The 26880-nt window shown below is 36.9% G+C and overlaps 1 long non-coding RNA gene across 1 annotated transcript in view; it reads right to left on the bottom strand.

The window, feature by feature from the left end:
- LOC131993640 (uncharacterized) overlaps positions 1-26880 on the bottom strand; it is a 73450-nt gene that overhangs the window by 21704 nt on the left and 24866 nt on the right. The window contains exon 2 of the long non-coding RNA XR_009396333.1: positions 15794-15925. This is a non-coding gene — a long non-coding RNA (uncharacterized LOC131993640). The remainder of the gene's footprint in view (positions 1-15793; positions 15926-26880) is intronic.

Below are 26880 nucleotides of genomic sequence, written 5' to 3'. Positions count from 1 at the left end.
ATTATAAGGAAAGAATATGAAGATATTAAATTAACAAAATAAAATGTATAATGACAAATAAAGATATTTTATTCTATTCTATTCTAATAAAGAAAAATAATTTGTCATATCAGCAGTCACTATAGTGACATATTATTCAGCGAGTAAGTTGATGACAGGCCAGAATTAAACCCTGCTGTTGTCAGGTTTGTGCGTTTGTGCGTTTGTGCGTTTTGTGCGTTACATCCACTTCACAAGTCTTATTCTCTTCCCAGTTAAAGATTAATTCATTTAATTTCATTCATTTATTCGTATCATGAAGTCAATCAGATTTCACAGTCTACAGCTAAACAAAAGTATATAAAATGGACTCAGAATTGACAGATATCTAATGTTAAAAGACTCAGATCAGTTGCCATGGGAACCAGACAAATCTGTAAAGTCGTGTTTTATTTGCTCTGGCAGATGTGTGTGTGTTCTGGACAGGGTTCTAAAGACGCGCTTGGCCAATAATAACTGCCATGAATCGATATAATATCCATCCATCCATTTTCCTCCGCTTATCCGGGGCCGGGTCGCGGGGGCAGCAGACTAAGCAGGGCATTCCAGACGACTCTCTCCCCACGCAAAATATCCATCAATACTATGCTGTATCATTTTTTCCCCCACCTCTAATATCAATACAAGCAACGACAGTATCAGTGACAGCATCAACAATCTAAACTTTTGTTTTTGGTATGTTGATTTAGTGGTCAAACATATACAAATTGTTATAGCTAATTTTTGTTTGTTTTTTTCCAAGCATTCTCGATCCCTTCTCTAAATGTCCCTTTGGTAACACTTTACAATTACTAACTAAATGATGTTTATAGACCAATTATTAACCATTTACAAAGTGCTATACACATGTAATCTTTAAATGTTTTCAACCAATTTCTTAAAGGTATATGAATCATTTAATCATTAACATACTTAATATGGTGTTAAAAATATTATAATGAGTGCAATTAAAACTATTAATTATAATTTAATTGTTTGTTAATGGTAAAGTAACTATCAACTTACATTAATATACCATCTATTTGCCATTTATAAATGTAGTTAGTTAAACATTAATAAATTATGTATTTACCATTCTAAATGGTCTATATACAGTTTATAAATGATGATTAAAAATTAATAAACTATCTGTTTACCATTTATAAATGATGGTTATTGTAAAATGTTACCATCTATTTGTCATTTATAAATGATTTAGTTAGTTAAACATTAATAAATTATGTATTTACCATTCTAAATGGTCTATATACGGTTTATAAATGATGATTAAACATTAATAAACTATCTGTTTACCATTTATAAATCATGGTTATTTATTTATTATTATTATTATCATTATTATTAATATAATTATTTGTATTATTATTCTTTGAGGGGGAGAGGGTTGTATTTGCTCATTATCATTTTTATTTATTGTTTTTTGCTTATTTTATGTGAATGTGACTCTCTAGTTCGGGGGTCTAAAGGTGGGGAAAATGGGTGAATTGTACCCTTACTGATTATGTATATTATATATAATAATATGTATTATATCCTGACAACCCAATAAAGATATATATGAAAAAAAACAACAACAATCTTGACTTTTATAACCTGCAGAAACAGAACAAACCCAGAATAGCAAGCGTTAGTGACTGTAATGTTGCTGTGGAGTGGATATAATCCACCCAGACCTCTCCTCACACACTCTGGCCAGCAGACAGCAAAGCAAACCCACAGCGGCCAGGCTTCACTTCCTCCTTCTCACTCTGTCTACACACACTCGTCATGTTAGTGAGTCCAGCCAGCCTGGGGGCGTTGTTTGGCCAACACTGAACCAGGGGATCCCTCACTGGACACCACTTGGCTGCTCCTGACCCCTCAATACTCTCCGTCTGGCCACAGGCTTGTAGCAATTGGCAGGCGTGCCATGTCTCTGGCACATGCCCACTCTGAGTTCATAGCTTTTGACCTGCGTGTTGAGGGGATGTGTTTGGCTCATAGTTAGACGTATAAACATTAGAGCGTGTAGCCGAGGGCCAGTTTGGCCCGAGCAGCCGTGTTTAACAGGCTGACAACGGTTGAATTAAAACACCTGATGTTCTCAATCTGTCTCTGAGCCAGTTACAGCCACTGTCCTTCGGCAGTCTGGGCCCATAGACAGCATGTGGATAGTAACATTAAGTGATACACTACACTGAGTAGAGCATGTATGAAAACAAGCAGATACCGCCCAGAGGGCTTCACTTATCTTTTTAATTTGGCTTTTACCTGAACCGTTTTTAGAGATTTTTCTGCTCATGCATCTTAGTGTTATGACATCTTCTCTTTTATTTATTTATTTGCTACTATTTATTAGTCTATTTCTATATATTTACTATCAGGAGCTGTCACTTTTTCAAAAACTCAAGTTCAAACAAATTTAAAATGAAACTTAGTTCATTTCAATGAATTCAAATGAAATGTTAAATGTCAAAACTTAAAGCAAGTGCAGCAACACAAGACATAGAAAGCGAGCTAATATTAGTTACTAAAATCTCTCTAAATGCCAGTCCAAGACCTCTTTCTTTGTCACTCTCACCTTTTTCTTTTTCTGTTGTCATCTTCTGATGATAAACAGCAACATATTACGACTTCAACATCAGTGAAAATATAGCAATTTCAAAGCAAAAGGACACAAAGAACACTGACTGGAACTTTGTTTCCATGAAATGCAGTGCAAGTCTTGTTCTTTTTCTTTCTAGATCTTCTTCTATTTCTAAACTTTTGCAAGAAAAATAAGAAGTAGTGTATGTTTCCCTCAACATCATGTGACTATTATATAACTTATCAAAAACTAGTCATCAACTTTGCCAACTTAGCAAAGCGATCTAATATTAGTCACTAAAATCTGTCCTGCAGCCTTTTACTTTGAAAATCTCTGTAAAAGCCAGTCCAAGACCTCTTTCTCTGTCACTCTCACCTTTTTCTTTTTCTGTTGTCATCTTCTGATGATAAACAGCAACATATTACCACTTCAACATCAGTGAAAATATAGCAATTTTGAGGTAAAAGGACACAAAGACCACTGACTGGAACTTTGTTTCCATTAAATGCAGTGCAAGTCTTGTTCATTTTCTTTCTAAATCTTCTTCTATTTCTAAACTTTTGCAAGAAACATTATGTGACCACAATGTAACTTATGATCAAAAACTAGTCGACAACTTTGCCAACATAGCAAAACATAAAGCAAGTGCAACAATACAGGACATAGAAAGCGAGCTAATATTAGTTACTAAAATCTGTCTTGCAGCCTTTTATTTGAAAATCTCTATAAATGCCAGTCCAAGACCTCTTTCTTTGTCATTCTCACTTTTGTTTCCATTTAATGCAGTTCAAGTCTTGTTCTTTTTCTTTCTAGATCTTCTTCTATTTCTAAACTCTTGCAAGAAAAATACGAAGTAGTGCATGTTTCTCTCAACATTATGTGACCATAATGTAACTTATGATCAAAAACTAGTCGACAACTTTGCCAATCATAGTAAAACTTCAAGCAAGTGCAACAACACAAGACATAGAAAGCGAGCTAATATTAGTTATTAACATTAATCCAGAAGCAAGAATGCCAGCTGGACATCTGTCTTGCAGCCTTTTACTTTGAAAACCTCTCTAAAAGCCAATCCAAGACCTCTATCACTCTCACCTTTGAGATAATGAGACAGTTGCATTTATAGCTAAGGATTTCTCTTCAGCAGTTATTTATCAAGAATCAAGAAGCCTTTATTGTCATTGCACAGGGTAAAAGTACTAGTACAACGAAATTTGCCATCAACCTGTCCAAAACGTATAAAACACACAAACAATATGAATCAATATACAATATATACCCTGATATTTTTATAGCAAAGTGAGAGCAAATGTTCAGTTAAAGTCAAAGCCAATATGACATGCCACAAGTGAACATAAATACTGTAAAACAACAGGAGTACCTTGTTTTTTTTTAAAAAAATCAAAGCTGTGCACATTTAAATAAAAAAAGATATCTTAAATAAAAATAGCCTATGAAATAAAATAGGCCAATCTTTTTCTGAAATAAAGGGTGAATGAGCGTAGTGTGTAGTTTAAAGTGCTTTGGATAAAAGCCCTATATAAGTGCAGCCCATTTTAGGGTTGTCAAAAGTATCGATACTCAAAAAAGTATCGATACTAAAACGTTGTATCCGGATACAATACTCATTTTCAAAAGTATCGAGTATCTGAAGCTTGTTATCACAGTTGCAGTTTCTTTTTGAACAACTGTTTTTTATTATAAATATTTAACCTGTGGTTCTGTTAATTTTTACATGTTGCATTTTTCTTGTTAATAAAAATATTTCTGTTAAATTTTGGGGTCTGTGTTTTTATCCTTGTGGTATCGAATATTTTCCTGAGTATCGGTATCGAGTTGAAAATTTTAGTATCGTGACAACCCTACCCCATTTACCATTTACCAAAAGTTATATTAAGTTAACATAAGTCTCACACATTGAGGCAATAAGGACCACAGCAATGGTACCGTGTCATATATTCACCACTGGAGGGGTGGAAAGTAGTGAATCTTTACTGGAGGTAACAAACTTTGAATGTCAGCGAGCATGACGGCCACTGCTTCAGACAGAGAGAGAGAGAGAGAGAGAGAGAGAGAGAGAGAGAGGGATGGAGGCAGTGTTGGCATACATCCCTACCTGTTTGAGAGCAGTTGGCCCTCCTCCAGTCAGCGTGCCACCCTGGCTGCCATCTCTCCTCCCAGCCGTCCCGCCCAGCCTCCATGCCCCATTTCCACTCACACTGGGGACACAAACAGGAAAGCAGCAGAAAGAGACAAGAGGAGGGCCAGTCACTAATCAGCTAGTCACTGGATCAAAGAACGGACCGGGAGGCCATTTAATGCTGCAAGCCTGTCAGCTTGAAATGTACTTCTTCTGATGACAAACAGCAACATATAACCGCTTCAACATCAGTGGATATAGAGCAGTTTAGAAGTGAAAGGAGAAGATTTAGATTGTATTAAAAACTGGGGATTGTCGAAGGAAAAGGCCAACAATCAAAGCAATCACTATTACAGGTGTCACTTTTTCCGAAAGTCTGCCTTTTACCAGTAAAAAAGTCAAAATTACAAGAAAAAAAAGTAAAAATCACAAGAAAAAAGTATAAATTACCAGAAAAAAAACACAATTACCAGAAAAAATGTCAAAATTACCTGAATAAAGCCAAAGTTACCATAAAAAAATCTATCTTATTGTTTAAAGACTTGTTTTCAGGATTGACATTGTGCGCTTTTTCAAGCTTTTCAAGCTATTCAACTGTTGAATATGCTGAAATTTTACCTAAAATATTGGTTCAGATTGAGAGTTTTAGTTGCATGAAGTTTTAATGTTATTTCAAAAGCATTTACTACCACCAAATCGTGCTCGTTTCAAGTCTTGCTGGCTTATTTTAATGTTACTACAGTCACAATTGCTCAAAATAAGTATATTTCTATTTATTTCAAGCTATCATTGGTTTTTATAGTGCCTAGATATTTTACTTATTTAAAGAATTCTTACAAAGAAAAATTTACTTGCTGCACTGGCAGATACTTTTACTTGTTTCGAGCATGTATTTCCTTAATTCTAGTTATTTATTTCTTATTTTTTTGTCAGTTGATTTTTGCAGTGATTGTGGAGAAATAAAAAGACTGAAGTGAGACAAATAGACTGACAATTTTCTCTTATTTGACAAAACATTTATTGAATTAATTTAATTTTGGAGACAAAAAATACAGTTAAACAGTTAAATTTGCAAAATATTGCATCTCAATACTCACCATATCGCAAAATGCTTAAAATCGCAATAATATCGCATCGTGACTCAAGTACCGGGATACATTTTTACCGTAGGTGGTCTATGATTAAGTATGAGTAAGAAGGACAGACAGACAGACAGCAGCTCTACACTTCCTGTATCTAAAACATGTGTTTGTTTATGTGAATGAAAGAAAGACAATATTGCAATTATTTAAAGAAAAAGTTTTGAGGTGCACGTTTAAATGTTTCAATGATCAAGATGTGTACTTTGTATGCAAATGAGGTGCCAGAGTGCTTAAAAAAACATCCAAATAGAGCTTGTTTATGGAAAAAAAACATCCTGTAAAAAAAAAAAAACCTGTAGTCATGCCAGTTAGAAGCTCATGCTGTGCAGCCCAACATTGTTCAAACACAAAGAACTTTCTTTTTAAATCTGGTGCAGATACCAAGTTTCCAAAATATCAATAAAATTGTCATTGATGGAATGATGCTCTACGAACACTGATTCTGACTGCAACTAACGATCGTTTTCAATATTGATTGTGTGTCTGGCTATTCGATCAATCAAGAACAATTGGTATTTAGTTTATAAAACAAGTTTTTCTAAGTCAAAGGTGAGGTCTTTAAATGTTTTTGTGTCAGTTTAAAACCAATATATATACAGTTTAATATAGACAGAAGCATCCAGCATTCATTTTCTTGTCTTCTGTGGGGGGGGTTTTGTTCATTTTGTGTCTCTTTTGTTCATTTTGTGTCTTTTTTTTTTGGGCAATTTTGTGTCTTTTAAGTCATTTTTGTTTCTTTTTTTAGTAATCTTGAGTCTTTTTTGGTCATTTGTGTCTTTTTTTGTCTTGTGTGTCTTTTTTTTATGTAATTTTGTGTTTTCTGTGTTGTTGTTTTTTGTGATTTTGTCTTCTCATTTTTAGTCATTTTGTGTCTTTTTTTTTGTAATTTTGTGTCTTTTTTAGTCCTTTAGTCCAACATAAAATGTGATTCTGAATCTTTTTTTGACTTTCAAAACACTTTCATGCTCAATAAAGAATTTTAAATGTTGCAAAAGTGAACAAAGGTTGCAAATATATAATAAAAGAGGGCTACATCCAGTTCTATCATTTTATACTAAATCTATTTTACCTTGTGTCCAGTTTGTTTTCTAGTCTGGATGTGGTGAAGAAGTCATGATTTGGTACTTTTGGAGACTCCAGAGGGTTAAATTAAAGCTAAGAAGAGAGGGATAGGGAGAGAAAGAAGAGAAAGAGTAGAGGGGGACAGAGTTAGGGAGGGTAAAGCTCAGGAGGAGGAGCCATGAATTCCCAAAACTAATCTGAGTATAATCAGGGCACTGCCCCAGTGTCCTAACCCCATCTCCACACACATACACACAGCACAACACTGCTGCCTACCCATAACCCCCAGTGTGTGGGCGGTGGTGTTCCCATGACCCACTTAACACATCTGGGTCAGCTGTATTCAACCACCAGCTCACACACACACACACACACACGCCTAGCCAGGTACATTAAGACAAATGAACACACACACAGGTTCATATAAGGCAGATGGGCTGGAGTTTTTTTGCTTTGCTCATGTCATTTTGTCTTCTCATTTTGTGTCTTTTATGTTAATTTTGTGTCTTTTTTTGGTCATTTTGTGTCTTTTTGTGTCTTTTTTTTAGTCATTTTGTGTCATTTTGTTAGTCATTTTGTGTCTTTTTTAGTCATTTTGTATCTTTTTGTGTCTTTTTTTAGTCATTTTGTGTCTTTTGTGTCTTTTTTGGTCATTTTGTGTCTTTTTTTATCATTTTGTGGGGTTTTTTTTGTCTTTTTGTGTCTTTTTTAGTCATTTTGTGTCTTTTTTTAGTCATTTTGTGTCATTTTTTTTGTCATTTTGTGTCTTTTTTTAGTCATATTGTGTCAGGTTCATATAAGGCAGATGGTCTGGAGTTTTTTTGCTCTACTCATGTCATTTTGTCTCCTCATTTTGTGTATTTTTTTTTCATTTTGTGTCTTTCTTTGGTAATTTTGTGTCTTTTTAGTCATTTTGTGTCTTTTTTTCGTCATTTTGTCTTGTTTTAGTCATTTTGTGTCAGGTTCATATAAGGCAGTTGAGCTGGAGTTTTTTTTGCTCTACTCATGTCATTTTGTCTTCTCATTTTCTGTCTTTTTTGTTCATTTTGTGTCTTTTTACTAAAAAGACACAAAATAGTCATTTTGTGTCTTTTGTGTCTTTTTTTAGTCATTTTGTGTCAGGCTCATATAAGGCAGATGGGATTTTTCTTGCTCTACTCATGTGAGATATGATAAAAATATAAAACTATGTGACATATACAACCGTTATGTGATAACCATCATTCACATCACGACATCCAGAGTTCACCCGGTGTTTCTCCGAGCATTTATACCGGTTCAAACACCATCAGACTCTTCTAAAAGGCCCAGCTTCAGCTGGAGCAGGGGCCGTATACACTTCACACTCCACCGTATATAAAGAGCACTGTGAGACAAACACCTTGGAGAGCCAAAAGGTTGTCTCGCTAGTTGTAGCGCTGGATGTAAACGAGCAAGTTTTTTACGGCGCGGAGGGGCCTTTTTGCCGAGGCAGGAAGCAAGGAAAGGGCACATGAAGAGAGCGGTTAGGCTCTTTAAACGCAGGGGTAGTACTGCCTGTATCGCTTCCAAAAATAAAAAAGGAAAAATGAAAAAAAAAAACTTTTGAAGTGTGTTTGTGTTTGAGGCGAGGGAGCAAAGGTGTGCTTTTGCGTTTGAGGCAAAAGGCAGGAGTATCTTCAGTGTGTGTGTGTGTGTGTGTGCGAGCGTGTGTGTGTGTGTGCGTGTGTGTGTATGTGTGTGTGTAAGTCCCTCTTGCCAGTTTTAAAAACCATCCGTAGCCCAGGTAAATGGCATGCTGTCCTCTGCACATGCCCGGTGGCTTTCTCTTTCTCTTCACAGGGAGGAGTTCAGAGGGCCAGTTAGCACCGTTCACAGCAGACCCCGAGGCTTCACACACACACACACACACACTGAAATCCATGCACAAAGATTTCTTTGAGCACACACACGCAGCATACACGAGGCCACAAACACATTCACACATGCTCAGAGGCTCGTAAATTCATGCAGCGGCAGCAGTTGTACATGCATACACACACACATGTGCACACACACACACATACACACACACACACACACACGTACAGTTGGCCCGTGGCTAGAGTGTTCAAACAGGCGTGATATTGAAATCCAGCAGTAGGGAGAACAGTGGGTTCTGCTGAGGTCCATAGCAGGTTATTGATCAAGGTTAGTTTACTGTGAAAACTCTGCCTGTGGCCAAGGGCCATTCACACCAGAGGTGTGTGTTTATGTGTGTGTTGGTGTGTGCATGTGTGTGTGTAAGTGTAGGCAATGTTTGTGTACGGACACAGGAGTGCAGATGTCAGTGTGAGAAAGTGTGTAGGTGTGTGTGTGTGTGTGTGTGTCTGAGTGTATTTTTGCACGTATTGAAAGTTTATGAATAGATAACAAACAGAGCTGCTGTGTTGCATTTAATGTGCTTATGTACAGCTGGGTTTTATGGGCTGTCCACATGTAAAAGAAAAAAGAAAAGTAGTGCAATGGAATGTGTTTGTATTCAACGTAATTGAGACGTGATGAAGCAATTTGATAATAAAAGCTACATCGGTCCCAAGCAGTTCGGTGGGTGTGGTGGTATGCTGCGTTCGATTGCACTCGGAACTCGGGAAGATCCGACCTCCAAGTTGGAAAAGTGCAATAGAACGGCCCTTGAACTCGGGATTCCGGTAGGTCGGAAATACGTGGAAAACAGTCACTTTATCTTCAACATTTAGTCTGTTATGTGTCGTTTAATTTAGCATTTGTGGTACTTAAAGTGTAGGATTACTTTGTAGTGGTATTCGCACTCCCACTCTGTTAATTAAAGAGTTTGTGTGAGCGTAGTAGGGACGAAAAAGCACAGTAAAAGTGTAAAACAATATTATAGTTTTTCCCATACATATCAATTTGCTGTGGCTGGCCACAGCAAATTGATGTTTGTTTGGAGGTCTATCGAGCATTTAAAAATGACAACATACAGTTAAATGGTTGTGTCCTCTCTGGGTCCAAATATAGGGTGGAATTGTGGTCTACAAATACTTTAAATATAATTAAATCTTATCAATGTCCTGGATATAATAAAAAAGAAGTGAAAGTGTTACACCTTATAGACTAATGTAGTTTAAATATAGGGAAAACAAAAATATTTTTTACACTTTTACTTTGTGACTTTTAGTAACACAAATGCTAAATTAAACGACACATAACAGACTAAATGTTGAAGATAAAGTGACTGTTTATCTCTCACGGTGTGTGGCGCCATTTTGCTTTGACGTTTTCCACGTATTTCCGACCTACTCGGGCTGCTTGGATCCTACCCCAATTCCCGAGTCGGAATGCCGAGTTCAAGGGCCGTTCTATTGCACTTTTTGCAATCGAACGCAGCAGTATATGGGTCAAACTCCCATATGTTCATGTCCCGTTATTGGAAGTTACGTCCCATGTTTTTTTTTTGTTGTTGTTTTTTTATTCTTTGTCCTGTTCTTTTTAACTAACGTTTGGACAGTGATTTTTGTGCCTTACCTTAACTAGTTATCATTCTGCTCCTTTTATAGAGAATTGTAGTAAACGAAAACTAACAAAAAAACGAAAACTAGAATTGAAAAAACATTTTTGTTAACTGAAATGAAAATAAAAACGACAATTTTTTAAAAAAAACGATAACTAACTGAAAAAACAAACTTAAACAAACAAACTTAAATTTAAAATGAAAATGTTGTCTTTGTCAACTTCGGTTGATATGAAATCTATTTCATCTTTCTGGTTTTATGACTTAGTAAACTTATTGGAGCTGAGATGGATAATAAAAGGAAATAAAGGCAACATTTATTGTGACCTTATTGAATCTGCCACCCAACAAATACCCCATTACAACAAAACTAACACTAAAACTAATAAAAACTAAACTAAACTAAGCTTTTTCCAAAAACACTAAAAACTAATTAAAACGAACTGAATTTGAAAACAAAAATTGACAACTAAAGTAAAACTAAAACTAATGAAAAGTCCAAAACTATTATAACCTTGGTGGGCAGTGGATTTTTAGGGGGAGATAGCAGGTCAACAATAAATGCATAGAAGTGGTGAACATCACCTGAAAGCTGGAGATGAGACGATCAATTTGAGATGCAGCTTAGCACTGTGTGTATGTTGCTTTTGCAGTTCTGGGGAACATTTAATTTTGCATTTGTTAAACAGTTCACCCCAATATCAAAAATACATATTTTCCTCTTACCTGCAGAGCTATTTAGTGAGTTGTGGAGTGAGTGTTGAAAATATCAGCCCAAGGATGTCTGCCTTCTGTCAAATATTATGGAACTACATGGAACCTTGCTTGTGGTGCCAAAAAAAATAAATTTGAAAAACTCAACAGCCATGTCTCCTTCCAAAAAATCATGACCAGGTTACTCGAGTTCCCCGAGCAGTGGGAGTAAATATATTTCTGTAGTGGCTGTAGAACCACAGAAAAGATTTTTGGTGTAATTTGTAATATCGTCAGCTTGCTATGCAGCAAATTTGGCTCCAAATAAAGCCAAAAATCACTACCCAGGCTTCAAATATTTAGTAGTGTTTTGTGGCATGTCAAAAGGAGAAGGTTCTGTCTGGTTTTGTCTGGACTGGGGAGAAAGTCAAAAGCCAAGATGTCCTTGAGCAAGAAAAAGACACAAAATGAGAAGACAAAATGAACCGAAAAAACACAGAAGACACAAAATGACTAAAAGAAAGACACAAAATGACCAAAAAAGGCTTGTTTTTTTGTGTTGTTGCACTTGCTTGGGTAATATAAGCTGATTTGCTATTTTTTGTGTTGTTGCACTTGCTGGATTAATATTAGCTGGCTTGCTATTTTTTGTGTTGTTGCAATTGCTCGACTAATATTAGCTGGCTTGCTATTTTTGTGTTGTTGCACTTGCTGGATTAATATTAGCTGTCTTGCTATTTTTGTGTTGTTGCACTTGCTTGAGTAATATTAGCTTGCTTGCTATTTTTTGTGTTGTTGCACTTGCTTGAGTAATATTAGCTGGCTTGCTATTTTTTGTTGCACTTGCTTGAGTAAAATTAGCTGGCTTGCTATTTTTGTGTTGTTGCAATTGCTCGCCTAATATTAGCTGGGTTGCTATTTTTGTGTTGTTGCAATTGCTCACCTAATATTAGCTGGGTTGCAATTTTTTGTGTTGTTGTACTTGCTTGAGTAATATTAGCTGGCTTGCTATTTTGTGTTGTTGCACTGGCTGGAGTAATATTAGCTGGCTTGCTATTGTTTGTGTTGTTGCACTTGCTTGGGTAATATTAGCTGGCTTGCTATTTTGTAATTTTGCACTTGCTTGGGTAAAATTAGCTGGCTTGCTATTTTGTATTGTTGCACTTGCTTGGGTAATATTAGCTGGCTTGCTATTTTGTGTTGTTGCACTTGCTTGGGTAATATTAGCTGGCCTGCTATTTTTTGTGTAGTTGCACTTGCTTGACTAATATTAGCTGACTTGCTATTTTTTGTGTTGTTGCACTTGCTTGATTAATATTAGCTGGCTTGCTATTTGTTGTGTTGTTGCAATTGCTTGATGTTTGTCTGTGCTTACAAAGATGTTGACTTGTTTATGATCATAAGTAATGTAGTCATAACAAAAGCATGTGTACAGCTGTTCGTATTTACTACAGCAGTGAACTGTGGAAACTGAATTTCTGAAGCTTTAAGGGCATTAAATCGGGAAGAATATGACTTCTCTGGAACGGTGCTTTAATACTATGACTGTTGCGAAACATAACGAGGCATAGGGTTTGCATCAGCATTTCGTGTATATATAATACATCCAACATGGTGTGATGACAAAAACAATTTGACAAACAGATGTTTTTGATTGACTGATGTGGCATGAACTCAAAGCTATACTATAAAAGCCCAAAGCTAATTTGTAATCTTGAGTCAGGATGATAACCTACTGTGCGTCTACCAAGTAATTTGCCACAACAACGCACAAAACCACTTGGGCCCCAACATGGCAGCAAAGATCAATGAATCCAAGACAACAAATAATTCCATTTTGAGCGGACATTCAATCGTGGCCTCACAATGTTATAAACAAGTTTCAGTGAAGTCTTTGTGGTGCTGTTAGTCGACTCCAGAGTTCAGATGTGAGCTTTACAGGCACAGAGAGGTTCTCCTTCACTGGCGGTGAGGGACTACTCGTGGTTTTTCATGTTCTGTAAAACTACAAAACTTGGCTGCTACACTGCTAATCTCTCTGACACACACACACACACACACACACACACACACACACACATTGCTCAAGCACTAACAAAAGCAGATGTATGAAATGTGTCTGTTACTCTGTTCAGTGCCTATGAGACCTGGCATCAAGCAACCTTTATATGGAGATTCAGCACACACACACATCCATATACAAGTGTGTGAAACAGGAGGGGTAGTTTCAGCGTGATCGCACACATGCAGTCAAAATATGGTAAAAGTTTACCACACAAACATACATAGGAAGTCCTGTGTGAGTCCATTCACACACAACCTCATACATACACATGCATCGTCTTCACAGGAAGGCATATAATGTATATGTGGCCCACTTTTTCTTTATAAAATGGCAGAGAGATGTCAAAGCAGCAAAAAAAAAGCGGTGACCTCCTGTATCTCTCTTTTTTCACTCAATCTCTTTGCCCTCTCTGTTTTTCATGACACCCTGTTGCCCATCCGTTCACTTTAAAAAAAACACAGATCAGTAATACGGTCTTCTTCGCTGCATAGATACATTTTAATGTGTAGGAAAGTGACTGAGATGCAAGCAGCGCTACTCACAAACTTTGTGTGTACCTTGAGGGTTCAAAAGTATCAGCCTGGGTGTCTTCTTTGAGGTCGTTTTTTGCGCAATCTAAACATAACTAAACATATTGCTCAGGGTATCCACAGGGGGTTTAAAAGTCTTAAAATGTCTAAAATCCAATAACTTGAATTTAAGGCCTTAAAATGTCTAAAATTTTCTTAAAACCTCCAATAAAAAATGTCTTTAATACAATTTTGAAAGGTTTTTAAAATGTATTAACATTACTTTTCTTTCAAACAAATGCATAAACTGTTTCTGGGTGAGCCAAATAAATAACACCGTTATCAGCCATTGTTATCAACACACCCGAACTGTACTTCTGCCCTTCACAATAAAATACAGTACAATAAAAATACAGATGTACTTTTAAGATCGTCGCCCAATCGTTCTTACTGCTTTCTCTCATCAGAGTTACTTTCATATTGTATTTAGACATGTAAATCTCCATGTACATGAATAAAATTTCACAGCTAAATTGTTCAATATGTCTAAATCAATTAAACCTACACTGGTGGTGGCGATCTTATACGAAATGACAGTGAAACACTGGAAAGTAAGGCATTGCAGATGTGTCCAATCAGGGATATAAGCGCCAAACGGTGTCTGATGTGAGATACAGTTACTATCAATTAAAGCTTCTGGTTCAGATGTTGGTGCCATCCCATTGGTCTTACTTCCCAACAGTCAGAAGAAGTTATCTTTCTCCAACCACACAATAAAACCATAAAAGAGAGTTATTTTAAAAAATAGTTTGTCTGCAGTCACTGGACACCAGTGTGTATTTTCAGACTATTGGGCTGTCTGACCCATATATATCTGTGTTGGACCAATAGGATGTCCGAAAAATGAACCCCAGAAGGAGCTGGTGCAGACAGCTGCATGCATTAAAATGAGTGTGTGTGCTGTCTAACACGCTTGCGGTCTAGACTCGGAGTAAGAGGTCAGTTCTGAAGAGGAACTCATGGTCAATTTAATATAACAGACTTCAAAGAAGATCTAGTGGCCTTTGGCTCAGTAACTCTATGAATCTCCATGGACACCATCCTGTACTTTAAGGCTTTTCTATTAGTACCTACGAGTCCAAGATGTCAGACTCTAACATTGAACATCTCCTTTACATGAAGTTATAAACATGAACCAAATTAAATACTGACTTTATTGGGCGAAGAACTATATTTGGTAACTTCAGTGGATATCAATGGGGTCCCCATGTCTCTCTGTTTGGTCGTAGAACCACATGGATTTCTTCCAGCTAATCAGCAAAGATCAGGCTACGTCACAGACAGTGACACCATGACATCTGACCAATCAGAATGATAATAATATAATAATATTAACTTTATTCACCTTGACCTCCAATGTAAAAATGAAAAATTTAGAAAAAAAATCGGCAAGAAACAGTCGTACAAACAGAGTTATTCTTCAATGACTTGTACCAGGAGAACTTGACTATTGACGCCATATTAGGGCCAAATATGAATAACAATAAAAATACAAACCCGGGGGAGGGGGGGTAATATTTCGAGAAAAAACTTGGAAACTTACTAGATTAAAGTGGCAAATCTACCAGAAAAAAAGTCGCAGATTTACGAGAAAAAAGTGGAAAAACTTTTTTCTCTCAGATTCACCACTTTAAATCTCAAAAATCTGCGCATTTTTTCTTGTAGATTTGCCACTTTGATCTCATAAACTTTTTTACCATTGATTTGAGATTTTTTGGTCACAAATTTGAGATTTTTTTTCTCATAAATTTGTAACTTTTTCACCCTTAATTTGAGATTTTTTTGGTCACAAATTTGTAACTTTTTTCTCAAAATATTACCCCCCTCCCCCGGGTTTGTATGTTTTTTTACACATTCTGGCTGTATGTAATATCCTCCAATATTCTCTAGGGTTGAAATTTGGAATTTGCAAGTATTTCAATGAGTGCCCTATGAAGGATTAATTCACCAACTGTCCATGTCTTGACTGGATTTGCAAGAGAGTGCTGAAAATGGTTGTAGATGTAGACAATTTCTTAAAAACATACCAGAAATTAGTGTTCCGCCGCTACATCTGGTGAGTAACTCTGGACATCTTGTAGCTGCTTCACAATAAATGGTTTCAAGTGGTTCACAGGTGGACAGCTTGTAATGTGAAGTAGCAGCAGCAATCAGCAATCCTGCAGGGCAGAGTGGGAAAAAAAAAACATGGCTCAAGTGCAGAAAGAGATTGTCAATCTACAGGCTCAATGCTTCATCTTTAGAATCAGTCAACACAGTTAAACAGGTCAACACAGGATCATTTCAATATCTATGTTCTTTATTTTTTCTTAACACATCAGTTGACCATTGGGTGAATTCCACAAACTGTTACTGAGTTTATTTGACCCTGAAATTTCAACTCAATCACCCAACAACTTGTGCAGATGACAAACTTAAATTGTCCTCACAAGGATAGGACAGCATGAACACACACACACACACACGCAATTCCTCCTTCCCCTCTCTTCCCTCCCTCCTCTGTCCGGTCAGTGTAATGGATGGTGAATCTGTTGCTTACTCATGCATACAGCTGACAAATTGTAATTTTGTGTCTTTTTTTAATAACTTTGTGTCTTTTTGGTAATTCCATGTATTTTTCAGTCATTTTGTGTCTTTTTTTTAGTAATTTTGTGTCATTTTTTGATAATTTTGTGTCTTTTTAAAACATTTTTGTGTCTTTTTTAATAATTGTGTGTATTTTTTGTTAATTCTGTGTCTGTTTTTTGGGTCATTTTGTGTCTTTTTTTAATAACTTTGTCATTTTGGTAATTCTGTGTATTTTTTCAGTCATTTTGTGTCTTTTTTTAAATAATTTTGTGTCTTTTTTGGTAATTCTGTGTCTTTTTGGGTCATTTTGTGTCTTTTTTTAATATCTTTGTGTCTTTTTGGTAAGTATGTGTATTTTTGGTAATTTGGTGTCTTTTTAAAGTAATTTAGTGTTTTTTTCAGTCATTTTGTGTCTTTTTTGTAATTTTGTGTCTTTTTTTGGTCATTTTGTGTCTTTTTATAGTAATATTGAGTCTTTTTTTTTTTTAATATTGTGTCTTTTTCCAACTCAATCACCCAACAACTTGTGCAGATGACAAACGGCCAAAATGTCCTCACTTTGCAAAAATGCCCTCCCTGAAGGTCTAAAAATTTTAAATGGTCCTCACAAGGATAGGACAGCATGAACACACACACACACGCAATTCCTCCTTCCCCTCTCTTCCCTCCCTCCTCTGTCCGGTCAGTGTAATGGATGGTGAATCTGTTGCTTACTCATGCATACAGCTGACAAATTGTCCCACTCCGAGCACGGCCCCGCCGCTGTATGATTTGTGAAAGACGGGACACGACAGGATGAGTCGGCAGCTCAGATTGAAAAAGGGCACCGAGGATGCAGACAAACTAGTCTGAAAAGGTGCATTTGAAGAAAATTATATATCTGAGGGCTTACAGGCCGTCGGGGTGTGGATGAGCTGCTTCAGTGTGTGTGTGTGTGTGTGAGTGTATGTACGTCTAAGTAAGATTAGAAATATGTGAGACACGTTTTTGCAATGACCTTGCAGAAGTGGACTGTGAGAATTTTTTCCTAGTATATCTGCCTGGTGGTATATATGAATTCTCACAACAAAAAAAACCAAAACGCTTCACCAACAAAGGCAGAATCTCAGCGGTGCCCAAGAGCCATGAATGTGTATATGAGGCTAAAATCTGAATACATTTGACTGGATTTAACTGTGAGATAGCCCACATAATGTGCACCAGTCACCATTTAAAGTGTATAATGTGACCCACATACAGTCCAGCGGTCCCTGCTTACAGTATAATTTAACCCACATACTACTCACTGCTCCCTGGACCTATTATTATAATATAACCCATATTCTCTCCAGCAGATTCCACTGTTATCTCTCTTCCTGAGAGCTTAGTGTATACACAACAACCTGCTCCTCTGCTGGATTTTATCCCTCTTAATCTCTTTAAAACTACTTTGAAGTTTGTATTAACATAAAGCAGAATGCAACTATGTTAAATGGCTTTTTTTTTTAAGTTCCAGAACAAAGCTGAGACCAGGAGGTGTTTTTTATTCTATGGTTACAAAATCAGATTGAGTGATATAAAGCTGGATAACTCGCTCTTATGTTTCTGAGAATTTCTGAGACAGTCGACCCGAGTAGATGGGCTAATAGAGAAAGATCACTAATTCAGACTATTGTCTAACTCTAACCCTTGGAGCAATGGTCTGTCGTAACATTGGCATGGTACCCATAACCAGTGGTGATGGCAGATGATCTAGACCAGGGGTCTCAAACTCAAATTACCTGGGGGCCGCTGGAGGCAGTATGAAAATGACCAAAAAAAGACTCAAAATGACCAAAAAAAGACACATAATTACTAAGAAAGACACGAATGACAAAATAAAAACACAGAATTACCAAAAAAGACACAAAATTATTTTAAAAAGACACAAAATGACACAAAAAATACACAAAATGACAGAAAAAAACTAAATTACTTAAAAAGAGAAACAAAAAGGCCAAAAAAGACATTGAATTACCAAAAAAGACACAAAATGACCCAAAAAATACACAAAATGACAGAAAAAAACTAAATTACTTAAAAAAAAAAAAAAAAAAAGGTGAAAAAAGACACAGAATTACCCAAAAAGACACAGAATTATAAAAAAAAAAGAAGACTATAATCAAAGGGACCTTCCACACACAACACGGTAAAGTGCCATTCATATAAAACTCACATTAAACTTTCATATCAAGGTGGGGGCCACAAAATATCATCACGAGGGCCGCAATTTGAAAATAAGAACAATACTGACCCAAAAACAAGCACATGCTCCTAATGTGATCCTTAAAATCACAGGCCAGCACGGCAGATCTTTCATAAATTAGCTGACTTTATGACAAGCAAGTAGCCGTTAGGAGGAAGTGAAAAAAACAAGTATATCAAAGATGAAAAGACAAAGAAAATAAAGGAGCGAAGGTACAAGGGGGCGGGAGTTAGGGTGAAAGGGACCCTGGCTAATTCAGAACACTAGACGGAGAGTTGTGCCAAGTCTGCCTCTCCTCTCTAACCCCCTACTCCCGCCCGCCCCCCAACCCTTTCTCTTTCAAAGGACTAAGGGGAGACTGCAGCTTTCTAGTCATAAACATCTCGCGGGTAGGTCTGCACTGGGCCTTTGCCACGTTACACATTTGCTTATTTGAGGAAAAAAGAAAAAAAAAAAGCAATTCTGGCACAAAATCTGCTTCTCTCCCTTTTCTCTCTCTCCCTCTCTGTCTGATCATTCCTCGAGGCCAGAGTTGAGGCTGTGATAGAGATTAGGACAGCAGCGCTACTGACAAGGCAGCTAAATCTACGCCGGCTGAAAAACCTGGCAGGAGCAGTGTTTGGGGAAGGATTGTTAAAAAAAGAAACGGAGAGGAGAGAAGAGGAGAGGAGAGAGGCTTTGACTAATAGTGAGGAGCTGGGTCAGGAAATGGAGCGTTTTGGACCGGGCCAAAATGGTTGATTGGGGAGTCTGATCAGTTATGATTTAAGGCAGATGTAGTGCTCTCGCAACACTGAATCAGCTTTATAAAAGTGTGTGTGTGTGTGTGTGTTCTTGTACTTCCTACATAGTGAGGACCGGAACACGTTTTTAAGCCTTTGGAGTCTGGGGCTATTCTGTTGGTTTTGGACTCCTTTTCATTCTGCCTGTATAAACCACTTAAAAAGTGTTCACCCTGCCACGTGGGTATCATTGTTTTCAGTACAACCTCACCTATATGACCAGGTTATTATTTTTTCATTTTGACTTACTGAATCAACATTTTGAAAACAGAAACACACCAAAAAAATACAAAAAACACACAAAAAACACATAAAATGACATAAAAAAATGGCAAAAAAACACACATAAAAACACAAAAACGCACAAAAATTTGCAAAAAACACACAAAACATAACAAAAAAACCCACAACAAAATTACAAAAAACACATAAAAACACACAAAAAACATTAAACACAAAAGATTGCATTAAAAATGCATTGAAATGCTGAATCCACACTGCAAAATTAAAAAAAAATCTCTCCAAAAACTTCAGTAAAATCATGTTAGACTTGGTCGAGGTAGTTTTAACCTTTGCTGATAAAGAGTTGACGCGCTAAATGGGACATGGAAACTTCTGGAAAAGCCAAAACTTGAGAGGGAAGCTGAGAGCAGCAGGGCTCTTGTGAACTCCAGAGGGTTAACCAACAGAGTGAGGACATTCTTGCAAAGTGAGGACATTTCGGCCGGTCCTCACTTCTTCAACGAAATAACAAAAACTAGAATTGAAATAACATGTTCGTTAACTGAAATAAAAATGAGAGTTTTAAAAAAAAAAGATAGTTAACTGAAACTGTATTTTGTGGTTACAAAAACAACTAAAATTATAGTGAAAATGTCCTTCGTTTTGTCAACTTTTTTCATACATAATGAAGATGGATGAGGTAAAGGAAATAAAGCCAAAATTTACTGTGACCTCTTTTAATCTCCCACCCAACAAATACCCCATTACAAAAAACTAAAACGAATAAAAACTAAACTAAAACTAGCAAACTCACTCTAAAAACTCATTAAAACTAACTGAACTTGAAAACAAAAATTCACAAGGAAATTAAAACTAAAACTAATGAAACATTCACTATTCCATTGAGGGCCCTCACAAAGATAGATGTACAAGAATGTGTGTGTGTGTGTGTGTGTGTGTGTGTGTGTGTGTGTGTGTGTTCTTGTACTTAGTGAGGACCACAACACGTCTCTTAACCAACAGAGTGAGGACATTTTTTCAAAGTGAGGACATTTCGGCCGGTCCTCACTTCTTTAAAGGCTTTTTTGAGATTTCAGACTTCGTTTTAAGGGTCAAAGGTTACAATTAGGTTTATGTTTAAAAAAATATTTGGAATTAACTAACTGAAATTGTACTGTGTGGTTACAAAACTAACTAAAACCAACTGAAATTATAGTGAAAATGTTCATTTTCATCTTTGTCAACTTTTCTCATGCATAATAAAGATGGATCAGACAAAGGAAATAAAGGCAAAATTTACTGTGACCTCTTTTAATCTCCCACCCAACAAATACCCCATTACAAAAAACTAAAAATAAAACGAATTACAAATTCAAAACTAATATTACCTTGCAAGGGAATTCACTATTACAATGAGGGTCCTCACAAAGATAGAAGTACAAGAATGTGTGTGTGTGTGTGTGTACAGTACAGATGCATCTGCATGTGTGTCTGTTTAAGGCTGACTACACAATCTGTGGACATAAGAGGGTGTCAGTGTTACGCGGCCCGTCGGGACTCACGCAGACAAACACTCTTCACTTGCAAAATGCTGAATTCACAAACACTTCAAGAGGCATCACTTTACTACGGGCCAGACCGCACGCCACCACTCGCCACTATTAGACACAATATGGTGCCCATATGCCTGTGATGGCATCCAGATGAGTCAAAGGAAGGCGACTGCATGGCAGGGAGCCATGGAGGGTCTGATTAAAGCTCTCAGGGGCAGATCATCATGTTTTATACACACTGGACTTCCTGAAAAGTTCTACACCGCAAACTTTTGCTTTTAATGATCTATGATCGTGCCGTCCTGATCAGATCACGTGAAGTTTAACAAAAAAACATTCAACATTGACACCCCAGGTCATGTAAAACCAAAGATATGATAATAAGATAAGATCATAATGATAATATGTCATTTTGCACAAAGTTTGTTTTTGAAGAGTTGCAGCTAACAAGGAAAAAAACCTATAAATATATATGTTTTATGGCATTTTTTTGTATATAGTTTTATTATATTTACATTTTTACCTTTTTATATGTACATATTTGCATCCTATGTTTACATTTTCAAGTTCCAAAACAGTTCATTGAGCATATTTGTGTTTTTTATTGTATATACATAGACATAGACACCATTATACAGATGTACATATGAACACCATGAACCACGAAATAATTGCCAGAAAATTCCTTTTTTTTTAACTGGAGTGTTTATTGAACCTGCTGACAAATAATAATTTAAAATATATATATATATCAATTTGCATGTACAATTCTAATTTGTGTCATATTTGATACATCAGGTCTATTTTTTTTGCAATATGTTTCTCACAGTTTGCTTTTCTTGAACAAACAAAACTAACTGCAGTAACTACACAAAAGGTAAAACTGAGAAAAACTGCTTTAAAGTTTTTTAACGTGTTTTAACTGGCCAGCCAAGTGGGTTATAGGTATATTAGTGATATGACACTTATTTCTACATGTATTGATGATGCCATTTTTATGCTCAAAAATCATGATGATTTATTTGACCTTTGACCCCAAAAATGTATACTTGTATACTTCTACTACACTACATTTATCTGACAGTCTAGGTTGCCTTTCAGGTTGAGATTTAACATGAAATACGGGATTTAAAAGACATTTCTTTTAAATTAAACCTCATAACAGTATATTTAGTAGTTAAAATGAGCCCTATCTTTACAAAATCAAAACACTGCTTTCATAAATGCCTCAATATAAATAATCTAATAATATATTTAGAATATATAAAACAATCTGAGTGGGTCCATTCTGCATAACGAGTACTTTTACTTTTGTTGATAGTAGTAGTTGACAGTATGTTCTGAATGCAGGACTTTTACTTGTAGTGGAGTAATTTCACAGTGTGGTATTAGTACTTTTACTGAAGTAAGGGATATGAATACTTCTTCCACTACTGGTTGTCTCTGTCTCTTTAGAGTATATCAGGCTTACATGATGCATATTGCTAATAGGGTTCTGTTTAAGCAAATTATTAACGTAATACATACACTATAAGTATTATTTCAGCATGGGAGTGCACCAGAAATCCTAGGAACTTTAGGACCACAGAGAAAATGGACAAAGACTTGTACATTGGGGGTTAGTTGGAGCCAAATACTACATTTTTAACATATTTCTGTCATACTATCTGCACAGAAAAACTATAATGTGCACAACTCCTGCAGGTCAGAGCTGACAGAGAGTCGGTCTGTAAACTTTGGTGTGTTTACGCAATTTTGGAAACAACTTAATTTGCCTTTCTGATAAGTTTGACTAACCTTTGGGCTTATTTAACACCTGATTGGCTGACTGCTTATGTTTCCCACTCGACTTCTTTTTGGCAATGTCACCCTGTTCCCACATCGCAGCAATTAACTGAGGGAGTCGAATGTTATTAGTACCGATCTGAATGATGGCCAAAACCAGGAGAAGGAGACAAGCATGAAAGTTCATTTTTTTTCCATCTTGGAAATAGTTTTATGAAGCACTTACTGTCTATTTTCTGGAGCTTTCAAGCCAACTGAGCAAACCTGCTGATAAAGACCATGAAGGAAAAGAATAGTGGAAAAGAGTATTAAGTGCTCCTTTAGTTTATTTTGTTTTTAACCCTCTGGAGTCTCCAAAAGCGCCAAAGCATGGCAACCAAAAAAAGACACAAAAAGACACAAAATGACTAAAAAAAAGACACAAAATAACCAAAAAAAGACACAAGATGAGAAGACAGAATAACCAACAACAACAAAAACCCACAGAAGACATACAAATGACAAAAAAGACACAAAATAACCAAAAAAAAAGACACAACAACAGACACAAAATTACCAAAGACACAAAAACACACAAATGACCAAAAAAGACACAAAATTACTTACAAAGACATGAAAAGGATTCAAAAATGGACAAAATAGCCCTTTAAGACTCCATAGAGTTAACTAACTGATCTGATGTGTAGTAAACTGGACTTATACTTAAACTCTACTGCAGAGACCGGTGGTTACACTGTCAAACCCAACTTGTTGTTTCAACTTAAATATTTGAGTGTCCATGCTGCAAAATAATTGCAAGCCAAGACAACAAAGACAATGGAGTTAACTCAGATTTTGCTATTTGACTCAATATATCTGTTTGAATAACTTAACTTTGGGATGGGGGTTCTAAATGTAACTGTAAGGGGAAACGGGATGGAAATGCTGTTCTTATTTATTCTTTATTTGAATGATACAATCAGCTTATAATGTAATCCCATAGATAGATATAAAGAGAATATTCAACTCAAAGCTGCCCCCGCGACCCAGCCCTGGATAAGTGGAGGAAAATGGATGGATGGATGGACAACTCAAAACTGTTTTTTTTTTTTACATAATTACATTTTTACAAATTAAATTATGTTAAAATAATACAAAATATCTATCTATAAAAGCAAGAAGCGTGTGTGTGTGTGTATGTGTGTGTGTCTAGTTCATATCTCTCTGACCGTTAGTCAGACTGACCTCAGATCTCGTATGTGGCTTCCACATGGCTCAAAGGTGTGCATCCTTGATTTTGAAGATTTTTTAATTAATTTTTCAAAATATCATTATTTACGTAGGACGTGTTGCGGCATTGCACTGTTTCCTATCGGACGCCCTTCAGGGGAGCTCCGCCCCATTGTGTGATAGGCCTACACCTGGTCAGTAACACAATTCACTCTGGATTTCCGCCCTGACTCATCTCATCTGTAAGTCTATTTAGCCTACCTATCTTTAGGAGTTTTAAAGTGCGCTACAAGGTTCGATTTTTCAATAATATTCAAATAGTTTCCAGCGAACATCATAGTTCAATGTGTATGTGCTGGATGGTGTGTGTACCTTTTGAAAAGTAAGTGTTTTATGGAGTTGCTGTAACGCGATTAGCATGCTAAGCAGAGATTTAGCTTTATTCACTTCTTATGTTGCATTACTATGTAATACAGGGATGACATTCATGTTGCTTAGTGTAATGCCAATAATCATTTGATATGAGATACTTACATGCAATATAGTATTTCAGCTATGGGTTCATGCTAATGTACTTTTTGTGCAGCATACTGCGTAATGTGCTATCTCACTATTAGCATGCTAAGTGGAGATTTAAGCCCTTTCTTCCGCATCAGTTTGATCCATTGAAAACAGTTAAAAAAAAACTTTATTAACTTTAGGCTAAGCATAATACGGACGGAAAGATAGCGTGTTTTGTGTTATTTAAGGTTACACTAGCAAGAGGCATTAGCCAACACTATCGCTGCGTGGATTTGTTCGGCCAAATGAAAATTCGCACCACGTACGAATACATACTTCCTATGGGCACTGCACTAGTTTTAAGTTAAAATGACTTTTTGCACACATCTCTGTTAAATTGAAAAGGCTCTCTGGGTTTCCACAAGTCTCCTCTTTACATACATGGCTCCCTCCCAATTCATAACTTGGAAAAATAAGTTATGATAACAAACAAGCATCATTGGGTTTTACAGTGTAGAAACAGTGTTGTCAGTCATTTGGAGTGAAAGCTCTTCCTATACAATCAATGTAAAACACTGAGAAATGTCGCGTTTCAGATCATTTAAAAAACACTCTAATTATCACACTTTGTGTACTGCATGTACTGTGTGTCTATATATATGTGTGTGTTTGTTCTCCCCCTTTACTAGATTGTGTATTGTTACTCTGTGAATCTGTCTTTTCTGTGTCTCTGCTTCTCTTACACCCACCACCTCACAGTTGCAGATTAGGCCGCTTAGCGCTCACCACGGGGCGAGCTAATCACCAAGGAAAGCTAGGGGTTGGGGGAGGAGGGGGGCAACAGAGAGAGAGAGAGAGAGAGAGAGAGAGAGAGAGAGAGAGAGAGAGAGGGAGAGAGAGAAAGGGAAGGGGAGTGGTGCCCCCCTCCACCTCCCCATCCTACCATCCGACCCCCGCCAATCCCGCCCCCGTACAGCCCGCGGGGCACCGTCACGGTGACAGCGGTGTGACAGTAATCTTCCAGTGACACTTTTCTGTTTTTTCTTTCTTTCTTTTTCTATTTTTTTTTTAATGTGGGGGGGTGTTGAGGAGGGAGGGAGGGGTTATTGTCCCCCTCCACAGCACCCCCTCACCCTACCCCAGAGGTACCGTGACACTTTTTTTCCACAGTTTTAACAACCATTACTCAAACAGGACTCAAAAGTACATTTATAGGGACTATTTTCAGGTGTGGATTTATACACATTTGATGTAAAACGTAAATTAAAGCAGAATTCAAAGGGTGTATTTACAAAAAAAGTCAAGTTTATCATTAAATATATTGGTTTTGAACCATTTTCAGTTGAATATGAAGCTCAATCGTTTCCTTAAACAGCTGGGAATTGTAGTTTTTTAGCTCAAACAGCACAGAGTCAAAAGTACATTTAGTGGGGACTATTTTCAGGTGTGGATTTATACACATTTGATGTAAAAACGTAAATTAAAGCAGGATCTTAAGGGTATATTTACAAAAAAAGGAGGGGTTATTGTCCCCCTCCACCCCTCCACAGCACCCCCCCTCACTCTACCCCAGAGGTACCGTGACACTTAGACGATTGCCCCCGGAGAAGAAGGCAACAACGCGGCGGTGGCGGTGGCGGCACAATGCCGAGCGTTGCCGGCACCGGAGCAGCCAGCCAGGAGCACGAAGCTGCCTGCCTTCCCTCCCTCGCCTCTAAAAATACTTGCACACAATGCATCTGATAATAGGTTTATGCAATGATGCACCGGCGCCTGGTAATGTATCCACCCCACCATCACCCACCAGCACCAGCACTAAGGGAAAAAAAAGGGGGACACTGATTTATCTGCAGCCTTTAATAGTGCAAAAACGTTAAATTGACAATAGTGCGTCTTTATCAGAGTGTAAAACGGACAAAGACATAAGGCAAACACTGATGATTGATTCTGATTAAGACGCAGGAGTGTCGACACGTCTGACGTCTCTGATGTTTGCACTGTTAACAGATACGAATCAATCTAGTCCTCTTATTTCCTGAGGAACTTTAGTGTCCTCGAACCTGATTCAGCTGCTGGAAGAAGCCTGTTTCATGCTCACATAAAGGACACATTCAACACTGTGAGTATTTAGTTGTGGCATGAAAATACAGTACTCCAACTTAGTGTATGTCTTAGGTGTAAATATCACTAATATATACAATCAGGATGTCAGGTTAGGGTTATAAGGAGCAACTCTATATTTATCTTATTCTCAACAATGGTTCATCTCA

The sequence above is a fragment of the Centropristis striata genome, chromosome 20, assembly GCF_030273125.1.
Source record: "Centropristis striata isolate RG_2023a ecotype Rhode Island chromosome 20, C.striata_1.0, whole genome shotgun sequence".
Classification (NCBI taxonomy): Eukaryota; Metazoa; Chordata; class Actinopteri; order Perciformes; family Serranidae; genus Centropristis; species Centropristis striata.
Note: the sequence above shows the minus strand (reverse complement) of the source record. Positions and strands in the feature narration are given on the sequence as shown.